Source organism: Rosa chinensis, chromosome 5 (assembly GCF_002994745.2).
Source record: "Rosa chinensis cultivar Old Blush chromosome 5, RchiOBHm-V2, whole genome shotgun sequence".
Taxonomy (NCBI): domain Eukaryota; kingdom Viridiplantae; phylum Streptophyta; class Magnoliopsida; order Rosales; family Rosaceae; genus Rosa; species Rosa chinensis.
In genome coordinates this window covers 88,544,958-88,563,914 of record NC_037092.1, presented here as the reverse complement: position 1 = coordinate 88,563,914, position 18,957 = coordinate 88,544,958, and the positions used below count along the sequence as shown (strand labels likewise).

Sequence of the window (18,957 nt, the reverse complement as noted above, 5' to 3'; positions counted from 1 at the left end):
CATGCAGCTATGCTCATTCATCTGAGGCCTACTGCCACTCAACCCTTTTCTGCATCCCAGATGGTTACTGGATATGAGCCTGATGTCTCACACTTACGCATAGTTGGGTGTGCAGTTTAGTTGGGGCTAAGCAATATTGCATGCAGCTATGCTCATTCATCTGAGGTCTACTGCCACTCAACCCTTTTCTGCATCCCAGATGGTTACTGGATATGAGCCTGATGTCTCACACTTACGCATAGTTGGGTGTGCAGTTTATGTGCCAATTGCGCCGCCACAGCTCACCAAAATGGGTCCTCAAAGATGATTAGGCATTTATGTTGGATATGACTCTCCAACCATTATCCGCTACTTAGAACCCTTGACAGACGATCTATTTACCGCTAGATTTGCGGATTGTCACATTGATGAGATAGTCTTCCCATCGTTAGGGGGAGATAGGAACAATAATGTTCAATAGGAACGATAGGAATTGTCGTGGTCTGTCCCCACTTTGTCTCATCTTGATCCCCGAACCGCACAGTACGAAATTAAAGTGCGGAGAATTCTCAATCTTCAGAACGTAGCAGACTCTATGCCTAATGCGTTTTCTGATATCGCTAAAGTGACAAGATCACATATACCTGCCGCAAACGTGCATGCAAGGATTGATGTCCCTAAAAATCATGGACATGGCGCCACCGCTAGGGGTATTGGGCATGGCGCCTCCACCACTAATAGTAATGGTAATATGGCTCAAGCCGGGCTCCCAGCAAGGAAACTTGGGAGGCCCAAAGGTTCGATGGATTCTCGCCCGAGAAAGAAAGCGAGTTTGGCACAGAAAGATCCATTAATCATCGACTTAAATAGCCCGTCTCATGAAGATATTCCAGATTATGGTTATGTCTAAGAGACATCATTGGGGGACGCTCCAATGTTAGAACCAATTCCAGGGAATAAGGAGATCTCCATGAATTACACTAGTGTACATGAGACGTTGAATCGAGATTCTATTATCCTTGATGATGTGCTTGCATATTCTATTGCTCAAGAAATTATAGAACACGATGATATCGAACCTCGCTCCGTTGAAGAATGTCAACAAAGAGTAGACTGGCCTAAATGGAAAGATGCGATCCAGGTTGAATTCGATTCACTAACAAAGAGACAGGTATTTGGGCCTATAACGCTGACACCCCCAAGTATAAAGCCTGTTGGCCATAAATGGGTCTTTGTTAGAAAGCGTAATGAGAAAAATGAGGTTGTTAGATACAAAGCCCGCCTTGTGGCACAAGGTTTCTCACAATGCCCTGGAATCGACTACGAGGAGACCTATTCTCCCTTAATGGACGTCATAACATTCCGCTACCTTGTCAGTTTGGTAGTTTCCGAAAAACTGAACATGCAGCTTATGGATGTGGTTACTGCGTATCTATATGGGGATCTAGATACAGAGATATACATGAAGATTCCAGACGGAATTCAATTACCCAAATCAAGTGGCTCTAAACCACGGAGCGTGTTTTCAATAAGATTGAGACACTCACTATATGGATTGAAACAATCCGGACGGATGTGGTATAACCGTCTAAGTGACTACTTGATTGGGAAGGGATATGAGAACAATGAAATATGCCCATGCGTGTTTATAAAGAGGACAAGTTCCGGATTTGCAATTGTAGCAGTTTATGTCGATGATATGAACCTAATTGGAGCTCTAGATGAGTTAAAGGAAACTGCTAAGTACTTGAAATCTGAATTTGAGATGAAAGATCTTGGGAAAACACGGTTTTGCCTCGGACTAGAACTCGAGCACCGTAGTGATGGGATTATGATCCATCAGTCAGCATATACTCAAAAATTATTAAGGCGCTTTAATGAAGATAAAGCAAAGCCTGTGAGTACTCCCATGATCGGTCGTAGTCTTGAGCCTGAAAAAGATCTGTTTCGTCCAAGGGATGAGGACGAAGACTTATTAGAGGCTGAAGTGCCCTATCTAAGTGTAATAGGCACATTATTGTACTTAGCTCAATGCACAAGACCAGACATCTCATTCGCAGTAAACTTGTTAGCTCGACACAGTTCTGAGCCAACACACCGCCATTGGATTGGCATAAAGACAATCTTTCGATACTTGAGAGGTACGATTGATATGGGCTTGTTCTATCCCTACAGAGAGAAAAGAAATAACGGAAGTGTGGGATCGGACTCCACAAAGCAAAACGCCACCTTCCGTGCTCCTCCTCCTTTCCATCAAAATGACAACGATGTCTTGATGGGTTTTGATGATGCAGGGTATCTCTCTAACCCTCACAAATGTCGCTCCAAAACAGGTTATGTCCTCACCATGGGAAGCACTGCAATATCTTGGAGGTCTACAAAGCAGACCCTTGTTGCTACTTTCTCAAATCATGCAGAGATTATCGCTCTACATGAAGCTGTGCGAGAATGCATATGGCTAAGGTGTGTAGTTAGACACATTCGAGGAACTTGTGGTTTGAAGTCTACCACAGATGAACCTACATGCATTTATGAAGATAATGCAACTTGTATTGAGCAAATGAAGTTAGGTTTCATCAAGGGCGACAACACCAAGCATATATCGCCTAAGTTCTTTTACAATCAGCAACAACAAACACTTCGAAATATTGAAGTGAATCAAATCCGTTCAGAGGATAATGTAGCGGACTTGTTTACCAAGTCGTTACCTAAATCCACCTTCGAGAAACATGTGAAGAGCCTCGAATTAAGAAAGTTATCCGAACTCCCATAGTTATAGAAATCAGGGGGAGACCTTGACATCAGGGGAAGGTATGATGTCTACATGTTCGATCTCGAAGAGTGAAGGATGTGTTGTGCTCTTTTTGCCCTTCAACCAGGGTTATTTTTGTCCCATAGGGTACCTAACAAGGTTTTTAGTGAGGCAATGATCAAAATGTCATCACCGAGTTTGAGCGGCATAAGGGGGAGTATGGAAGGATGTCGACTATTCCACATTCACGTGCGTTGTGCTCTTTTTCTCCTTCGACCAAGGTTGTTTTTTCCCATAGGGTTTTTATTACTTGGCAAGGTTTTGACGAGGCAACTTAGAAGCGCATAGCAGAGGCAACATTATTGACATGGAATATCCAAGGGGGAGTGTTATAAATGATAATGAATATTCATGCAATAGGTATTGCTTAATGTATGCGATTGACATACTCGTAATGTATGCGATTGACATACTTGTAATGTGTGATTGACAGACTCGTAATGTATGCGATTGACATACTTGTAATGTACGATTGATTAGTATAGCTATTATGTATTGCCTTTTGTATACATGATGTAACCCTATATAAACCTCGTGGTGAGATGAATACAATACAATACAATTTTTCTAATTCTCTACAACAGTCATCATCATTCTTGAGCTTCAGAAATAGATGTTTCGATTATCGAATTTAACAAGTCCCGGAATTTGTAAATCGTCTTTACTATCACTTTTCTTTCTAATGGATAACACATATACAAACCATTTGAAATCTACTTCCCTTCTACATAGATTGTAATATGAAATCTGCCATCATGAAGGAGCTTAAGGAGCTTACAATGCCAGATTATATTTGATTTCTAGTGGTGTAAATCATGGAGTTTTAACTAAGCATATCCACAGAACAGACCTGAATGCTTGCCAAAACTTTTCTATTGTTATTGTCACGTATAAAGAGCATGAATAATGGCTAGTAGCTTCTCATTGGTGGTTCTTGCTTACCTCTATACTTGTAATTTGGTAAAATCTTGTTATGTCATCCTGACATGGCTAGTTTTGCAGGTTGACTCCGTATCATGCTATTGCAAAGTAGATGCAGGCTTAAAAACAGTTGCAGGGGCAAGAAAGTTTGTCCCAGGATCAAAACTTTGTGTCCAGCCTGATATCAATCCAAACGCACACAAGGGGAAAAGTTCACGTAGGGAAAGGACCAGAATCCAGCCACCCCTTCTGCCTGGCCTACTTGATGATCTTGCAGTTGCTTGTTTAATCAAAGTCCCTCGGGTAGAGCATAGAAAACTCCGCTAGTTTGCAAAAGATGGTATCGCCTTCTGGCTGGAAACTTCTTTTATACTCTTAGGAAAAGTCTTGGAATTGCAGAAGAGTGGGTTTTTGTCATCAAAAGAGACCGCAATGGAAGAATCTCTTGGCATGCTTTTGATCCCACGTACCAGCTCTGGCAGCCACTTTCGCCTGTTCCTGGTGAATATTCTGCAGCGCTTGGTTTTGGCTGTGCTGTCCTTAGTGGTTGTCACCTGTACTTATTTGGAGGAAAAGATCCATTGAAGGGATCTATGAGACGGGTTATTTTTTACAGTGCTCGGACAAATAAATGGCACAAGGCACCAGATATGCTTCGAAAACAGCATCCCTTTGGGGATCCGGCTCCTCTAAAGTGAGGAGGTTGTGAATTTACGTCAATTTCATTAAATCTGGACTCTTTGTCTAATCTAAGGGTTATTATAATTGACACATCATTCTTCCATCAATTTTTAGTTTTTCATCTAAACCCCAGTTAACTCACTACTACAAAAATTGAATCAGACAACGGCTAAAAACCATCATCTAATATGGAGGCAAACCGTCATATATCGAGGCGCCGTCTGATGAAGGTCAATTGTAGAGAACCGTCGTGTGAAGGGCTCGGCAGCATGGCAGCTACATGTCGACAGCATGCCGGCAGCCTGTCGATAACATTAGCTGTTGCGTGACTATTCTTCAGATGACGAGCGACTTTAGAAACTGTTGTGTGATTGCAACTCAGATGTCGTTTTATTTTATACCCGTTGTGTGACTTTCATTCAGACGACAGTTTTTCAAAATATCCATTATTTATTTTAAATTCAGACAACAGTTTTTATTTTTGGGTCATTGTGAATATTGTGCACATACGACAGTTTTTTTGTGGTTATTATTGTCCTAATAGAATGATTCAATGCATTGTATTTGCTGAAACTGAAATAAAAATGATCAAATTAACAATAGTTGATCAATATATAGAAGAAATTGTTATATATAATCCACATCATGCACCAAAATAGATTGTGCAAAGGCAACCTTTCATCCACAAAAGGAGTACATATAATACTACTTTCCTAGCAATATACATCCACAAATTTACTTAAGGAGTCTAGCTTTGCAAGCTTTACTGCTCTCATGGCCTCATTGGAGTCTAGCTTTGGAAGCTTGTGTAGGAGCTTTTGGCTCTCTTTCTGTAGTTCCAGCTGCATATAGATCAATAGTTCAGCGCGGGGCACACATGCCAGACCTGGTGCTTGCATGTTGCTCATCGTATCCAGATCATTCTCATAGTTTATATTCACTTTTCCCAGGCATGTTATGCCAAAATCATGATTCCATAGTAAACGCTTGTTAGTCCATAAATTACTAGCATCATGATTGTGAACAGCGTAACTGCAAAATAACTTATTTTCAATCACAACATCGGACACATACAAGCTATACATATCAACATACACAATTAACCTTTGCTGGCACGAGTACCTACCGTTCCATCTTTTTGAAGGAACAATGGTCTTTCAAACTATTGGGCATGAATTTAGATTAAGAAAAGCATAACAAGTGCAAATCACATTCCACAAACTATCGAAATAGCAACAAACAAGGAATGGAAACTGATCTAACCTACAATTTCCAGCAATAGCAGCGAGGCCATCAGTGGTAAAGCTTTCATAGCTAACAATAACCAAAGACTAAACAACTTGAGGAATGAAAACTGATCTTACCTTGTTTGAGCATATTTCTCAGACTCCATCAGAAACTAGGCATACATCCAATGCAGACATTTCTAAGCTGTCCATCTTGGTTTAAGACTAAATATTACCAAGCTATATGGTGGGGCAAGGTTCCTTAAGGCACTAGGCAATTGTTCATTGGATGAAAACCTACTGAAGATGTTGAGATACAATGAAGTTGGCTGTTACAACTTACAATTCAGTATTTCAAATAAGGACTTCTGAATTATGATTGCAAAACAAAATGATCGAGATCAGAAATTGGCCCAATTGTAATTCCATAACATGTGACAAGTGAAACAGGGAACATATCTGGTAAATTGGACAGTGAATAATGATAGTAAAGAAAGAAAAATTTTAAGAGAAAGCTATATTCACTTGAACTTCAAAGAATAGACAGCAATGAGTTATTCAATTTTATAGCACATGACAATGAGGAAAGAAAACATACTACTATGTCAAATTATCCACATGTCTACTTTGTTGGAGCAAAACTAATTGTGGAATAATTGCAACTGTCTCCAAGTATATCGAAAATGCCTAGAAGACCTGAAAATAGTTTTACTTCAGCATTAGAAGCAGACTGTTGCAGGTGCTCTGTTTAGGACGTTGGAGCAGGGACATATGTGAGCAAAATTTAAATACGTGCTGATACTATAACTATACAAAATCTTACAACATATATTCGGGACCAAGAATAAAAGTTCAAAAATTTAGATTCTTGCCAGAAAATACTTGCTGATACTATAACTATACAAAAATAAAATAAGAAGTCCCAATCAATTATGTAACTAGTCAACCTGTCCCGATAAGAAGGTATTGCCCATGCCGATTTATACTTTTTAATAGGAGAACAGCCAAAAGTAGCATATTGATTCTAAACCTTTTACAACAATAAAGATATAGATAGGCATTATGTCCCATTGCTGGCTCATTTTGAAAGCTTACAATCCCATGCCAATTTATACTTTTTAATATCAAACTTATCCCTTCATCGAAATCATGGAAATAAATTAAACATCAAGTTCATGAGCATATAATCCCATATATGGTCACTCACATCTATTCCAAGAACCATAGTGACACCATACATGTGACACCATACATGTAATCTGTGTGCTTATCGGTAGTTCTACAGCAGTATTTGCTCTGCTTTAATAAATAACTTCTCTGACATTCATATGTGCATTACACACAGAGTTAAACAGAGGGTAAACTATTTTAGCATGCAACACATGGACTTGTCCAGCACTATTTATTACGAGTTATCAAATATATATATATATATATGGACACCCACACACACTCCAGATATCTACAAGAATGACAGAGAGCACAAGCATTGAAATTAGTCAAAGGAAGTTACTACTTAGACTATTTTTTTCCCAACAGCATCTTAGTGAAACTTCACCTGTATACTTTATGAGCCTTTTTAGAGTCATACAGTTGTAGTTAAATTTATTAATTTTAGAAGAATAAACAGACGTCACATTGTTGACAAACTCGAAATAAAAGTACACACAAAACATTTAGCAGAAACATGAGCACATTGTGTTTTACAGAAACCAACAAACTCACTTTTCCATGCGGCACTTCAGGTACAATTTTGAGAAGTGTCTACATTTTTTAGATTGGTGGCCCGAAGTTTTCAGACAATTGAGGTATTCCCTTTCTGCCTGAAACAAATCCAATACACTGAGCATTTAATAAAACAACCCCAGTAAGGAATTTTACAGTAAACAAGCATGGTGAACCCACTGTAGCATATACAACTTTTGACGAACTTGAAGAAACAAAGTTTTAATAATAGAGACATTGGTTCATTAATGGAATAAAGCATTACCTGGTCACACAAATGCATATGATCCAAAGGGAAGACACCTTTCTCTGAAGGAACTGGACTGACTCCCCTATTACCACCAAAGGCACCACCTACAAGAAATAACAACATTCTTCAGAAAATTGAGACACACATACATGTGTATTTCATGGTTATGGCTGACAGCCGAGTTTTCATCCCTCTTTGCATAAAATAACATTGAACACTATCTATGGAACAATCATTGGTATTGTTATTATGGAGTCCTTATGTTTCATGCCCAAAGATAGAGTATCAATGTTTCCTAGTATTAGCAGTTTCAGAGTATCAATGTCAAAGCTTTGTGTGCTGTAACCACTAGTTACTGCCTAAAAAGTGTCCATAGACTATACATATTTCTAACTGCCAATGCATACATCAATTTGAATGTACTATGTAGTGCTCATGGTGAGTGACTTGTTGGGCCATTTGGTCAATTCTCATCTGCTAGGTTGAAAACATGAAACTTGCCCTTAATGCACATCAAAATAGGGCAGAGTTCAATTGTAGATGATGTACATGGTTACAAAGTATCAAGTTCTAATGCAGTAACAAACAACATAGATTTGCCCATGTGCTCTAAAAGAAAAGGATGAATATATGAACTTACAGATTGATGAGTAAATAGCAGATGAAGATAGCCTGTAGCAGCCTCAAAATAGGCTCATACCCGAACCTGAAAAATGTTGAAATGTTATTAGTTCTGGCACACTATGGAGCTTCAAGTATAACAAATAGCAGGTGGGATTTCAACTGACGGCGACGCTACCTCTATCTGTGATTCACAACCACTTATGTCTAGGCCAACCTTTATGACGAGAATATTCATGTTGGACATGAAATCCTAACACAAGATCAAACAAGAACTAGGAAAATAAGCAGTTCCAAACTACAGCTCCCCATTGCAGTGAGTTTGAGCCTAAATATTGTAGCTTTAATACAAATACACTATAGCTGAATAAGAATCAATCTATTTGCCGCAGTTAAATCCATAGAATTAAGTTTCATTATTGTACCACAACTGTAAGCAATTTAATCAACCAAAATCAAAGAATACAACCAGTTTGCTTTATCTATTAAATCTAGTCAGGGTTTACTGACTAAAGGAGCTAAAGAATTCAATCCATACCTATCTAATTTCCGGTGTGAATTATTAAAACCAAGTTAAACTGCAGAATAAGCAATTTCAATTTCACATTCATAGAACAAAATCAATCATTCAAAGCTCAAGAGATCTACAACTTTTGGCTCCACCATTTCCAACCAAACCCCAAATCTAAAACTCCAACAAGCAGAAACCCAATAGAGAATGAGGCAAGTCAGTATGAGATAATTAAAAAAATACCAGAAAGCAGTGTAGTTGTAGAACTCAACCCCCAAAGACATGAAGAGAAGTGAAGCAGAGGAAAAAATAGCCTGACCCAATCTCAAAGAGAAGCTGGCACTGGTTCCCACTGAACCAGGTACCTCATGATCCATGGCTTTGTTGCATCTCTTCTACTACTTCCACTCATTTTGGGTTTGCCTTTTCCCTTTTGAAGATTCATCTTAACCGTCCAGTTCTCAACAATCTCATCCCCAAACTTGTCATCAACACTAGTTTTTTGAACTATACACAACTGTATCACCAATTACAGATGAAACCCACAATTCGTAAGATCTGAGTAACTGTGTTTATCCTCTCCACGACACAATATTCAACAGCCTGAACTGAGATACACACACGCACACACACACACTAGAGATTAGGGAGAGCAGAGAGGGCAAAACACAACCAGACCAATCAAAACGCAAATTCAAGACGAATTGAAGAAAACCAAACCCTAAAGATCGGATTTTGAAACTGAACAGATTAGGGGAATCGAAAATTGGGAGAAAGATGAAGTAGATGACCTGATCGAAGACCCCAGAGAGCACCTCTGTTTCGAGAAATTGAGCCAAGCTCTCGTCCTCGTCCTTGATATCGTCATGCCGGTACCGGCGGGAGATTGAAAAACCAAAGCAAATTTCAATCAGAGAATGGGTGGTGAATCTGATTATGTGCAGATTATCAAATGTATCCAAGCTCGTATCTACAAATAACAACAATCCCAAAATCATTGACAAACCGAAACCAACCTCAAAATCCCAAAATTTGGAAAATAAAAAAGTTAGGTCATAATAGAAAAGAAGAGAAATTGGATGAACAGTTTACCGGTTACTGCTGGAAACTAAAGGCTCGATTTGAACGAAGAGAGTCATCTTTGGGGCCGGAAAGACTTCTTGCAGATTAGGTTGATGTGGAAACTGGTTTGGTTGTCAGAGAGAGGTCTCAATATGCTGGATTTGGGGTGTATAGGTGTAGAAGATAGAGGGAGAGAGGAGAGAGGTCTAGGTTATGGGGAGATGCTGTCGAGAGAGTGAGGGTTTGGCTATAGGTTTTGGTTTTGGTTTTGGGGAGACGATGTCGAGAGTGAGGAGCTTTAGGTCTGTGTCGAGAGAGAGAGAGAGAGTGAGGCGCTGTCGGAAGTTGAGGAAGGAGCTGTGGGTTTTTTTTGTTATTTTTTTGTTTAAGTGTAGGGTTTCAACTTTCAAGCCCATTCTATATCAATTTGAACAAGGACTCACACAACAGAATTTTTTAAAAACGTGGTATGAATGCAGCCATTTAAATTTTAGGCTTGTCTCTTAACTGTGAATTGGACTTCCCTCGAGGGGTTGGAGAAAGATATGGTGGGAAATTTCCCTCCTTTATGTCAGACATATTCATTAAACCACAGTTTTATTGTTTATCGTCGTATGACTAATACATGTTGGGGAAAATTTAGGGCTTCAGGTGAGTTTGGCACCACATAACATGGTGGGAAACTTGGCGCTCAATTTTTTGTAGGGTCATACAACGGTTTTATCCTTATATGTTTTCTAAACTAATTCATAATTCCATATCAGACGACGGATTTTTTAAAACCAACGTCCAAAAAAATAAAAATCAATCAGACGACGGAAATCTACAATGCGTCGTCTGATTCAATTTTTGTAGTAGTGAGCTCTACCGTTAACTCAAAAAAAAAAATCCCCAATTTGGAGATTTCTCGTCAACGTTTCTCCTCTACATCAAGTTCCTTCCTTGTGCTTCCTTTTCTATTTTTCTTTGCTTCCATGGCTGCACACCAACCATGCATAAAATAACTTCTTGCAATTGTGTTAATTAATAAACTCGTTAAGAAATAGCATATAGCATCAGATGAATTGGTCTAACAAAGATCAAACAAAATCAATCACCTTTAATAAGTTCAAAAATAAAAATTAAAAAGAACAAAGTCAAAATCTAATGCATATATAGAAATCTCGGGACAAGCTTCAATGGTGAAAGAGCCCCTCCTGAAGATGCTATTAAAATATCAATATGTTCACGAAAAGCATAAAGAACACAGAACCCCTCACTACCACCTGAATAAACCCAATTTCACATTAAAGCCAATACTCTGAATAAGAAAGTGATATATAATCTATATCAAGATCTCAAATAAATAAAAAACAGACTATGGATCAAACACAATTGCAGCTAGGTACTTACAATCAAAAGGCAATGGATGATTGAAAGAACGGAGACCCTCTCCACTAGGGGCTCAATATGCATAAAGCATTGCGGAATCGCATTGATAAAGCAGGTATTAATAACAAGATTACAAAGCCTTGCACCCTGCGAAACAAAACCATACCAAAACTTAACTTCCCAAATTTTTTGATGAATTTATTAATTAACACAATTGCAAGAAGTTATTCCAAGCATGGTTGGTGTGCAGCCATGGAAGGAAAGAAAAATAGAAAAGGAAACACATCTGCAGAGGAGAAACGTAGACAAGAAATCCCCAGTTACTTTTTTTTTTTTTTTTTTGAGTTAACGGTAGAGTTAGGTTTAGATGAAAAATTAAAAATTGATGGAAGAGTGATGTGTCAATTATAATAACCATTAGATTAAACAAAGAGTTTAAATTTAATGAAATTGACGTAAATTCACAATCTCCTCACTTTAGAGGAGCCGGATCCCTTTCTTTGGTGCTTGTGTTATTAATAACTGCCTTTATGTAGCTGGTGGAGAGTGTGAAGGAATACAAAGGACTCTCCGTTCTGCTGAAATTTATGACCCGAACAAGAACCAGTGGAGCTTTATTTCAGATATGAGCACAGCTATGGTTCCCTTTATTGGGGTTGTTCACGATGGTATGTGGTTTCTAAAAGGACTTGGATCGCACCGTGAGGTAATGAGTGAAGCCTATTCTCCTGAAGCTAACACTTGGAACCCCATTAGTGATGGGATGGTTGCTGGTTGGCGCAACCCAAGTATTTCTTTAAATGGGCAACTGTATGCTCTGGATTGCCGTGATGGGTGCAAGGTTAGGGTTTATGATAGAGTGACAGATTCATGGAACAAATTTATTGATAGCAAGCTTCATCTGGGCAGTTCTCGTGCCTTGGAAGCTGCTGCACTTGTCCCTCTCAATGGGAAGCTTTGCATTATTCGTAATAACATGAGCATCAGTTTAGTTGATGTTTCAAGCCCGGATAAGCAGGTTGAAAGCAACCCTAGCCTTTGGGAAAATATTGCTGGTAAAGGTCATTTCAGAACTCTAGCTAGTCTCGAATTTATGGTCAAGTATAGCAGGCCGAACTGGTTTGAAGAGTCACATTGTACACTGTCAAGTGCTCCATGCATGACAACTGGTATTCATGTTGCTTCTGCGTGTGGGAATGTGGGAGGCAAGACTTGAGATGTGGAGCACTGTTGTTGTATCTGTAAACCCAAGGCAGTCATCTCCTGCGTGCTATCTGGTATGGGACTAGTGATGTTGGTTTCGGTACATAGTAGAATTTCGAGGTTGTTGTTGGTCTCGGCAATAGAATTATGTGGTCATTTCTTTACTTTAATGAAGAGAGAGATAGGGAGCATTCACCTGTAAATCTTGTTATATTGGTCTAGGCCTTTTTGTCTTGTGCTATGGGGATTTATATATTAGTAGTATGTATCTTAGAGATGCTTTGTGAATATACATGGGTGAAAGATCATTCAATATATACGTGTTCATCTCTGGAAATTATTAGCTTTCCAATAGCTGTAGTCTTCTATTTACTCTTGAATATCCAATCAGTGTTCTTGACCAGCCAAAAATTGAAACGGTGATCGATTTACTATTAAAAAGTCATGTAAGATGGGGTTCAACTTATCAATGCATTACAGTCGTCTTTATTTTGCTCAAGTATGAAGTATCAATGTGCACCAGCAAAGAATTGAGTACACCAGCAAAGAACAAATCAATCGATCTCCATTGCCCCATCTTATTGTTATAGCCTTAAACAAAAAATATTTCAATAAACAAAAAAATTCAATATCTGAACATCCCTAGTTATTTTGTTCGTACAAGACTCAGATTTTAAACCCCACGAGCAATCATTTCCTGAAACCTTTTGAATGATTCTTCCCTTTGAATCTTTAGCTGGTTCCTGAACTTCTTGATGAAGGCATCAGCCATGTCATTAATGTCGCCGTGCTCATCCGCTGCCATCATCCTTCTGCTCATTGCCTGTTTCTTTGTATTATCCTTTTCCTTCTGCACTCGTTGGCTTCCACTCACAGCAACCTCTCGACGATCATCCATGACAGCCGCTTTGGTAAGATAGCTCAAAGATTTCTTGATGTTGGATTGAATGAGGGGGTTGGAGAGAAATGTGCCTCGAAATCCCTTTGTGTTGTCTACAACGTTCTCAATGATTTATTTATAGCACCAGTACCTCTAACTTAGAAGCATGAGTTTATTATGGGTTGAAGCAAAGGAAAGAAAGTGCAAAGAAGTTACAAAAGAGAAACAAGCTATGCTTTGTCAAATAGTGATGAGCGTTTTATGCTTTCTGAGGCCAATCAAGGCTAATTAGATTTGCTATTCTATTGCCTACTGGGTGAAAGAAATTAGCTCTTTAATTTTCAAGGCATCTCTTTGGTCAAATGCCATTAACAATTGCTTTATGTTATTATGTATCAATATTTAATATATGTTGATCGATTCTCCCTCGTGGATGAAGATGGATGATGGAGACTTTATGATTAACTAATTGGTCTAATTGTGCAAATCGGACCCTGGTCTTAGTGTTAACTATTGTTAAATTGGACAGCATCGAAAAAACTGTTGTTAATTAGTGCATGCTAATGTGAACTTTCGGGTTGATGATGATAGTTGTATCAGTTTCAACTTTCGACCATAGCCATTATTAATTGACCGGAAGGTTCAACCGTCCAAAAAATGAACGAGTCTTTTAGAGCATTGATGTGTCCGAGTCCATCATTAAATATATAGTATTCAATCAACTAGATCTTAATTAGGTTCCTCATCTCATAATCTCATATGTTTACATAATAATAGTGAATACAGAGGCTGTCAAACCACCATTGCTAGGCAACGGCATCAAATAAGCTAGGCAACTTAATTAGTCCTCAAAAGACCAGCGTCCATTTCCACGTAGCAATTAATTTAGGTTATGTCATGTGAACTGCTGGAAACATTTACTATATACTAATTCTTAGGCCTGGCATTTGAGCCCGAAACCCGCAAACCCGCCCCGAAACCAGCACGGAAAAAGCCCGCACGAACCCGTCCAATTATCAATTCGGGCTGAGAAAAGCCCGCACGCCAAAAACCCGTTAATTAACGGACCGGGTCGTGCTAAACCCGTTAGGCCCGTTGGAACCCGTTAAGTAATTTCTGAAAATTAAAACCCTTTCTGAAAATCCATGACTGCATCTCTGTCTTCTTTGCCGTGCTCTCTGTCTCTCTCGTATACTCCATGATTGCATCTCTCTCTTCTTCATCCAAACCCACAATTTCAGAGCGAGAGAGATCTGAGCTGGGATTGGCCGATTGGGTTCTGAAGTGCTTATTGGGATTTGGGTGGAAACAAGGTAGTGAAGGTACCATTTCTGATCTCTCTCTTCAGTCCTCTATATCTGTCGTTCAGATGGGTTTTCAAATTTTCATTTAGTTTATGAAGGTGTAATTTCTGAGCTTGGTTTTTTACTTTTTTTTGCCGTGGTTGGTTTCTTGTTGACAAAAGTTGAAATCTTTTCAGTTGTCTATTACTGAATTGCACGATTCACAGGTAGAATTTGTCATTTGTATTGATATTGAGACCAACAAAAATATGGGTCTGACGTCTGAAGTTAGAATACGGGTTTGATGGCAATTTTTTCAATGGTTGGTACTTGGTAGTTAAAGGACTTTTGTCAATCAAAGAAGAATTGTTTGATTCATTGAAATTTTTGTATTTGCTGCATCAAAGGCTATTAACAAGAAAGATGAAGAAGAACCCATAAGACTTGCATTTGACCTCGGTTGTATACGAGTTTGATCAACTTCCTACAATTATAAATTAATCTATTATGGCATGGAGTTAGTCCACCATTTGGCCCATTTCAATTCATTGTTTAATCTTTAATTGAGTTAGTCCACCATTTGACCTCAGTATACTGCAAAGATCTTCCAGTACATTTGCTCTGCTGCTAACTCTAGGAAGAAATTTAAATGTACTTCAAGAATACTGCAAAGATTGTTTTTGAATGAAGCTTGTGCTTAATACTAGGAAAATGCCAGTCAAGTCATGAGATTTGATATAGATTATAAGGTCATAAGGTGCTTTAGATTGTGGGTGATGTATGTTTTGTTCTTAATTGTTGAAGTAGGGCAGAATCCTAGTATAGGATAGTTTGAGTCGTTATTAAGAACATAACTTTTCTCTTGTGTTGAAACTCTGGAAGTGATTGTTATGTGAGGATAAAGTTTGGAGGTCCTCTAGAGCAGTGAGTGTGTAGCTTATATGACTGAATACATGTATAGATGTTACTGACTAAAGCCTGTTAGTTTCTTCTATTTTACTAGCAAAAATTTGTTTGTCATATTTGCTTCCAGACAATTAACTTTGCAACTACTGCAGCTGCGTTTTGTCAATATCGTGACTGGTTTGTTTTTTGTAGATGAGTACAAATGATGAGTCCCAATTTATATCTACGGAGGAAAGAGGAGAAGATGTAACAGGAAATGTACAAAGAGATAATTTGCCTTCTAGAAGAAAGAAGAGGAAGAAGAGTTCTCAATGTTGGTTGTCTTTTGAGGAAATTCCTTTGGGTGAGGATTTGATTGAGCGTGCAAAATGCAAGAAATGTGGAGCAATACTCAAATGTGATTCGACAACAGGGACAGGTAGCATGTTACGTCATCACAATTCGTGTTCTACTTCCTCTGCTAGTAATGTTGTTTCACCACAATCTGCCATACGTTCTACTAAGTTTCAGTATGAGAGATTCTGTGAGTTATTGATAGAAGCTATTATCAGACATGATTTACCTTTCAGCTTTGTTGAGTATGAGGGTATTAGAGATGTATTTTCCTATATCTCTCCTACACTTAAACTCCCTTGCAGAAATTCTGTTAAAGCCCATGTGTTGAAGTTATTTAAGGGTGAAAAAGTGAAACTTCAAACTTTGTTAAGTTCAGTTCAAGGGAGACTTTGTTTGACTGCTGATTTGTGGACCTCTTTAGCAACTGATGGGTATTTGACAATTACGGCTCACTTTGTTGATTCGGAATGGAGATTGAGAAAGAAGATTATAAATTTCTGTCATATGCCTCCTCCGCACAATGGTGTTGCACTAGCTGATAAGGTAAATACCTTGATAGGAGAGTGGGGAATTGAAAAGAATTTGTTTTCAATTACCTTAGATAATGCCACTGCCAATGATTCATTTGTTGAAAAATTGAAGACTAAGTTGAACTTTAGAGGATTGCTCTTAATGAATGGCAGATTCTTTCATGTTCGGTGTTGTGCTCACATCTTGAACTTGATAGTTCAAGATGGATTGAAAGCAATTGATCCTTTCATGAATTAGTAATTCTCAACGCACTGTTCATCGGCTTATGAACAGTGCCGGCCCGAGCCGAGCTGGTCATGGCTGAAAAGACTATTTTGTCCATGCATAATCTCTGTTGCTTCGACACCTGTCTACCTGCTCAGAACTGTCGTGTCTTTAGAGAGAGGGAGTGAAGGGAATTTATTTTCGTCTCTAACCAAAGAAATTGGTGCTTGAGGTTTTGGTCAGGAGATTTCTGCTAGAATATTGATTTGCATACGCACTGTTCATCGGCTTATGAACAGTGCCGGCCCGAGCCGAGCTGGTCATGGCTGAAAAGACTATTTTGTCCATGCATAATCTCTGTTGCTTCGACACCTGTCTACCTGCTCAGAACTGTCGTGTCTTTAGAGAGAGGGAGTGAAGGGAATTTATTTTCGTCTCTAACCAAAGAAATTGGTGCTTGAGGTTTTGGTCAGGAGATTTCTGCTAGAATATTGATTTGCATACGCACTGTTCATCGGCTTATGAACAGTGCCGGCCCGAGCCGAGCTGGTCATGGCTGAAAAGACTATTTTGTCCATGCATAATCTCTGTTGCTTCGACACCTGTCTACCTGCTCAGAACTGTCGTGTCTTTAGAGAGAGGGAGTGAAGGGAATTTATTTTCGTCTCTAACCAAAGAAATTGGTGCTTGAGGTTTTGGTCAGGAGATTTCTGCTAGAATATTGATTTGCATGTTTGTGTCTGACAAGGATTTCAGTCTGGGCATGACGATCTTCTTCATCTTAACAGGTATCGACTTGATTTTTGCAAAAAATTTCTTTAGCATCGACGCGATCTTTTCTCTCTCTTCGTTCTCAGGTGAGCTCTGCATACTATGGTTGACAGAGAGTGAAAGAGGGGCAGGTTGTAGAGAATAGGTTCTGCATGTCGTGATTGTGTGCTTTTTCCTTCGATTTAGGGTTTGTTTGTTGGGTTTTCCTTCGATTTAGAGTTCAGCAAATTCGATTCGGTTCTTTGTATGTGATTGATTTGGGTTTTCAGTGATGCAGGAGTTTACGATTGTCAAATTGGGTTTATCATCAACAAGAAGAACGAAGGCGATTTTTGGAATTGCGTTGAGGAAAGTAGGAGAGCTGTAGGTCAGATACTCTTTCCTAGAACTTTCTTTATGCATTTGCAATTTTGATAATGTTGTGGTCTCTGATGGTTATGGTGGAAGCTCAGGTGTATGTGATTAGTGGGACTGTTGCTCAGTTGTACTTCACCAAGGAAGATTCGACTCCAAAGTTATCAGATGTTCTTTATGGTGAGTTATCTATTGCTGCATTCTTTTTTTCGAGTTTGGAGTAATGTATATATGTTCATATAGAGCTTTGAAGGTAGTTGCGATTGAAATGTAATCCTGTTCGAAACTAGATGAATTAGAGTTAGTGGAGGAGTTGAATTAGGTTTGTGATTAACGCTGTTGAATTTGAGTAGTTTTGGAAAATGCAGGCAATCTGTTGATTTGATGACTGACTACTGGATGTCCCCGAGTGATCATTGATTAATTGTAGGAAGTCTTTTACTTAGCATTTGTTCTTTGTGTCAGATCAGATGGGTACCTACATCATGTCTAGCTCTTTTAGGTCTTAATGTTGCCATGGTGGACTGTAGGGTAGCACTGTCATCTGTATGTACCTATACATTCATTAATTTTTTGTGTCTGGAAGAAGGGACAGAGAGCCAAGACATCAGAGGATCACGGGACGGGGAAGTTTTCAGGGAAACCATCAGTCTGGGCAGCCTATTAATAAGGTAAACTATTTCGATTTCTTGGTAATTGATTCAAAATTGAATCCCAAATTACCCAACTGGTTGAATTTTTATTTTTTGTTAATTTCTTCATGATTGATCAAGTAGTTTAATTGTGGTGGTTCTTCCAAGTTCAATTTTGAATTGATTTGTGCATATCTTGGGGAATTTCAGGGGAGGCTTAAAAGGGTCAAAGATCGGTTCAGAGAGATGACACAGTGGTTTGAACAAGTAATCAGATATGCAGTTGACATGCCACAGGTACCTTCAATTCATTTTTTGGCCATTTCTTTTGAATTAAACTTGAACTTTTTATCTGGATATTACATGAATTATAGATGGTTTATTTATTATACACTACAGAATTCAGACACAGTACATGTAGAACTCTCCTGTTTTGATAGCAATAGGATCCTTTTGTAGCAAATCATTTATTAAGAAATGGTTGGTTTCTGCACTTCTCCAACATTTTCTACAATGGTTTGATTGGCCTGATTTCAGTTAAAAACAGTTTACCCTATTCTAGAGTTGTGTACGATGAAAGTTGTTTGCTTTAATTTCAATACTTATTCTTATTTTCTGCTAAAATTGAATGATTGGTACTTATTCTTATTTCAATAATTTCAATACTTATTCTTATTTTCAACACAAATCTTGCGTCT

General features: G+C 38.6%; 2 long non-coding RNA genes and 1 pseudogene across 6 annotated transcripts; 2 read left to right on the top strand and 1 right to left on the bottom strand.

Annotated features, from left to right (window-relative positions):
• The first annotated feature begins 546 nt into the window (after window positions 1-546).
• On the top strand, window positions 547-12,322 carry LOC112164425 (annotated as a pseudogene).
• Window positions 4,968-9,354, bottom strand: LOC112167885. 3 transcript variants are annotated; one of them, XR_005800479.1, is made up of 6 exons: window positions 8,970-9,354; window positions 8,394-8,468; window positions 8,235-8,300; window positions 7,610-7,698; window positions 7,345-7,442; window positions 6,033-6,315 (listed from the first exon to the last, which is right to left on the bottom strand). It is a non-coding gene; the product is annotated as an uncharacterized LOC112167885 (long non-coding RNA). The 3 variants fall into 3 exon arrangements; XR_005800480.1 differs by lacking the exons at window positions 6,033-6,315; window positions 8,394-8,468 and adding an exon at window positions 4,968-5,425; XR_002923993.2 differs by lacking the exon at window positions 8,394-8,468.
• A 4,819-nt stretch (window positions 12,323-17,141) lies between the features above and the next one.
• Window positions 17,142-18,775, top strand: LOC121049620. Of its 3 annotated transcripts, none has more exons than XR_005800907.1 (5): window positions 17,142-17,460; window positions 17,551-17,640; window positions 17,726-17,807; window positions 18,217-18,298; window positions 18,470-18,775. It is a non-coding gene; the product is annotated as an uncharacterized LOC121049620 (long non-coding RNA). The 3 variants fall into 3 exon arrangements; XR_005800906.1 differs by having other exon boundaries at window positions 18,214-18,298; window positions 18,470-18,774; XR_005800905.1 differs by lacking the exons at window positions 17,142-17,460; window positions 17,551-17,640; window positions 17,726-17,807 and adding an exon at window positions 17,919-18,053 and having other exon boundaries at window positions 18,214-18,298; window positions 18,470-18,769.
• The last annotated feature ends 182 nt before the right edge of the window (window positions 18,776-18,957 follow it).